Here is a 4175-nt window from a genome sequence, read left to right as displayed (position 1 = left end):
TTGGCTCCCTCTCTCCTCCACCGAGCGGAGCCCCGTCGCCACCGACGCCGTTCGCCGCGGCCACCACCACCCTCTCGCCTCCCCGACGCCTCCCAGAGCTCCGCAGTGCCTCCCTCTACCTCCTCAACGAGCCACGAGGCCCCAGACGTGCCGCAACACCGCCCTCGATGTCTTCTTCAACCTCGGGACCGCCGGCCATCTTCGTCAAATTCGTCGGCTCCGGTGCCTCCCCGAGCTCCCCGAGGCCACCGTCGCAACCCCTGTGAGCTCCACTCCGTTTCCCCTCCTTCATTTTGCTCGTTCCCGTGCCGTAGCACCCCCAGCCACATTCCCGAGCACCGCCGTCCGCCATGGCCGCGTAGCTCTCCTGACCCGAGCCCCTCTGCTCGAACCCGTGGCACCAGCACGCTTCTGGTGGCCCGCGGATGCCGTCTGGACCATCAGTTTCTCTCCTAGCGCGCCGCAGCCCAACCCCGCACATGGCCGAACTCCGGCCGCCGCCTCGGGCTCCACTCCGGCGAACCCCGGCCACCCCCGCACCTCCCGTTGGTCCCCCTAGATGCGCACGGGCGCGGGCTACCTCCTGGTGCCCTTGGCACGTCGATCCGATGCCCCTAGCGCAAGTCCGGCGTGCCCCCGCCGTGCTCTGTGGTCGTCGCCGGCAAATCTCCGGCCAGCTGACGTGGCTGGCTTAATTAGCCACTAACCACCGCTTTGTCACACTGACAGCTGGGCCCCACGCCCTTAATTAACCACGGCTTAAACTTCTGTTAGTTTAGGTTAAACATAGTGGCCCCACGCGTCAGGTTGACTTTGCTGACGTGGTCATTGGCCGGACCCACCTGTCATTGACCCTGGGCAGCACTGTGTCACTGACCAGTGGACCCCACTGGTCAGGTTTGACCCGGACCAGCCCAGTTGACCCTGCTGACGTCACTGTGACGTGGGGCTGACGCAATAATTCCTTTCTGGAATTTAGATAATCTTAAATGATTTAATAATTTCAGAAAATAGCTAAAACTTCTGTAAATCATAGAAAATTAACCGTAACTCCAAATTAAATAAATTATATATGAAAAATTATCAGAAAAATTCAAGGAATCCATCTGTACCATTTTCATGCATGTTAGAGCAACTTATCACTAGTGTTTAGGACAAATGAAGTGAAGGGCATTTAAATAATCACATATGGAGTTTGAATTTGAATCTTGTATTCAAACCAACTTCATTTAATTTGTTGTTAGTTGCATTAGCCCAAAACACATTCATTTTGCCATGTCATGATCATGCATCATATTGTGCATTGCATTGATTGTGTTCCCTTCTGTGTTGCCGGTATTTGTCCCCTCTCGATAGACGTGATACCGATGATGTGATCGTTGACACTGATGAAGACTCAATGTTATCTTCAGAAGAGCCAGGCAAGCAAAACCCCCTTGTTCATTCCGATACAATCCCACTCTCTCGCTCCTGCTCTCTTTTACTGCATTAGGACAACAACGATTCATCTGTTACTTGCTGCGGTAGCTGAACCCCTTTATCCTTTGCATGACCTGTCATTCCATAGTAAATAGATGAAACCCACTAGCATGAGTAGGAGTTGTTTGAGCCCTGTTGTGCCTACTCATTCATGTTTGTTTGTCATGCCTGCTATTGCTTAGAGTTGAGTCAGGTCTGATTCATCGGGGATGAATCAGAGGTGTGTGAACATGTCCTACTGTGTGTGAGCTAAGTGTGTGAACACGATTTGGTAAAGGTAGCGGTGAGAGGCCATGTAGGAGTACATGGTGGGTTGTCTCATTGCAGCCGTCCTCAGGAACTGAGTTCTGTGTTTGTGATCCATGATTCAGCTACTACCATACATTGGGCCCTGAAATATGACCCCGCTCGACTTCTTATTCACCCTAGTCCTCTGTCCAGGAGTTGCAAGTAGTTTCTGGTGTTTGTAGTATCCTGGAGGCCGTGGACAGCGCTGACCATAGGGGTGGGCTGTGATGCGGTAGGCACGTGGCCGGGTAAACCGGGCACCCGTTTGGTGTCACGGAACCCTGTTCACATCGTTTGGGGCTGTGAGCGAAACTCCGGCCGGATCTCCTCATGGATGGAACCCGAATAGGCGATAAACCTGGACTAGAGACTTAGGTGTTTAGGTAGGTCGTGGTCTACACCCACGTCGTCTTTCGGTTGAAGTCTGTCGAGCACATATCGTGTGCAGACGCTAAGTGGTGGAAACATGTATGAAGAAGTACACCCCTGCAGGGTTAACATCATCTATTCGAATAGCCGTGTCCGCGGAAAAGGACTTCTGGGTTGCTTATATCAGTTCATAGACAAGTGAAAGTGGATACTTTAAAATGCGCAAGATAAGCGTGAGTGCTATGGATGGCGTTCTCGTAGGGAGACAGGAGCGGTTCCATAGTGGTGTATTGATATGGTGAATATGTGGACTCGTGTGCGCCACCTCAAAAGAGTCGCTTGCAGTCGTAGTTTAGGATAGCCACCGAGTCAAAGCTGGCTTGCTGCAGTTAAACCCCACCACCCCTTTGTTGATAATGATGCATATGTAGTTAGTTCTGATGTAAGTCTTGCTGGGTACATTTGTACTCACGTTTGCCTATTTTATTTTTTTGCAGAGAGACTTCGGTCTCACTAGTAGTTCCACGTGGACTTCGACGTTTAGCTTGTTACCTCAGCTACGATCTTGTGCCCTCGGCAGGATCTGATAGATAGTCAGGCTTCTCAGCCTTTTTCATTTATAGATGTCTGTACTCAGACATGATAGCTTCCGCTTGTGCTTTGACTTGTATGCTCTGATTGTTGGGTCATGAGACCCATGTTTGTAATATCTCGCTCCTCGGAGCCTATTGATTAAAATACTTGATTTGTAGAGTCATGTTGTGATGCCATGTTGTATTTGCACATATCGAGCATATTGTGTGTATGTTATTGAAATGCTTGGTATGTGTGGGATATGACCATCTAGTTGTTTATCTTTAGTAGCCTCTCTTACCGGGAAATGTCTCCTAGTGTTTCCATTGAGCCATGGTAGCTTGCTACTGCTCCGGAACACTTAGGCTGGCCGGCATGTGTCCTTCTTCGTTCCTGTGTCTGTCCCTTCGGGGAAATGTCATGCGATGAATACCGGCGTCCTGTTAGCCCGCTACAGCCCGGTTCACCGGAGTCCTGCTAGCCCAGTGCTACAGCCTGGATTCACTCGCTGATGACCGACATGTTCGATGCTGGGTCATGGATGCATGTCCCTGTAAGTCTGTGCCACTTTGGGTTTACGACTAGTCATGTCAGCCCGGGCTCCTTATCATATGGATGCTAGCGACACTATCATATACGTGAGCCAAAAGGCGCAAACGGTCCCGGGCAAAGGTAAGGCGACACCCGTGGGGATACCGTGCGTGAGGCCGCAAAGTGATATGAGGTGCTACAGGCTAGATCGATGTGACATCGAGTCGGGGTCCTGACATGTGTTTTGCTTGGAGTGTCGTGTATTATATTTGTCTTTGCTTTTTAGTTTACCACAATCATCCTTGCTGTACACACATTTTGGGAGAAGCCCACTTGATTAGAATTTTCTAGAATACTCTACGTGCTTCACTTATATCTTTTGAGCTTGATAGTTTTAGCTCTAGTGCTTCACTTATATCTTTTGGAGCACGGCGGTGGATGAATTTTGAAGAAATTGCTAGTCTTTCATGCTTCACTTATATTATTTTGAGAGTCTTTGAGAACAGCATGGTATTTTCTATGGTTACAAATTTGGTCCTAGAATGATGAGCATCCAAGTTGGGTATAATAAAAACTATCATAGGAAGTGAATTGGATGATATGATCAATTTGTTGCTTGATAAATGTTTTGAGATATAAAGGTAGTAATGTTAGGGTCATGCTAGTGGATAATTATGAAATTGAGAAATACTTTTGTTGAAGTTAGCAAGTCCCGTAGCATGCACGTATGGTAAAAGTTGTGTGACAAATTTGTTGCATGAGGTGCTCTTTTGATTGTCTTCCTTATGAGTGGCAGTCGGGGACGAGCGATGGTCTTTTCCTACCAATCTATCCCTCTTGGGGCATGCATAGTAGTACTTTGCTTTGAGGGCTAAGTAGACTTTTGCAATAAGTATATGAGTTCTTTATGACTAATGTGAGTCCATGGATATACG

Source organism: Triticum dicoccoides, chromosome 4B (assembly GCF_002162155.2).
Source record: "Triticum dicoccoides isolate Atlit2015 ecotype Zavitan chromosome 4B, WEW_v2.0, whole genome shotgun sequence".
NCBI lineage: Eukaryota > Viridiplantae > Streptophyta > Magnoliopsida > Poales > Poaceae > Triticum > Triticum dicoccoides.
Note: the sequence above shows the minus strand (reverse complement) of the source record.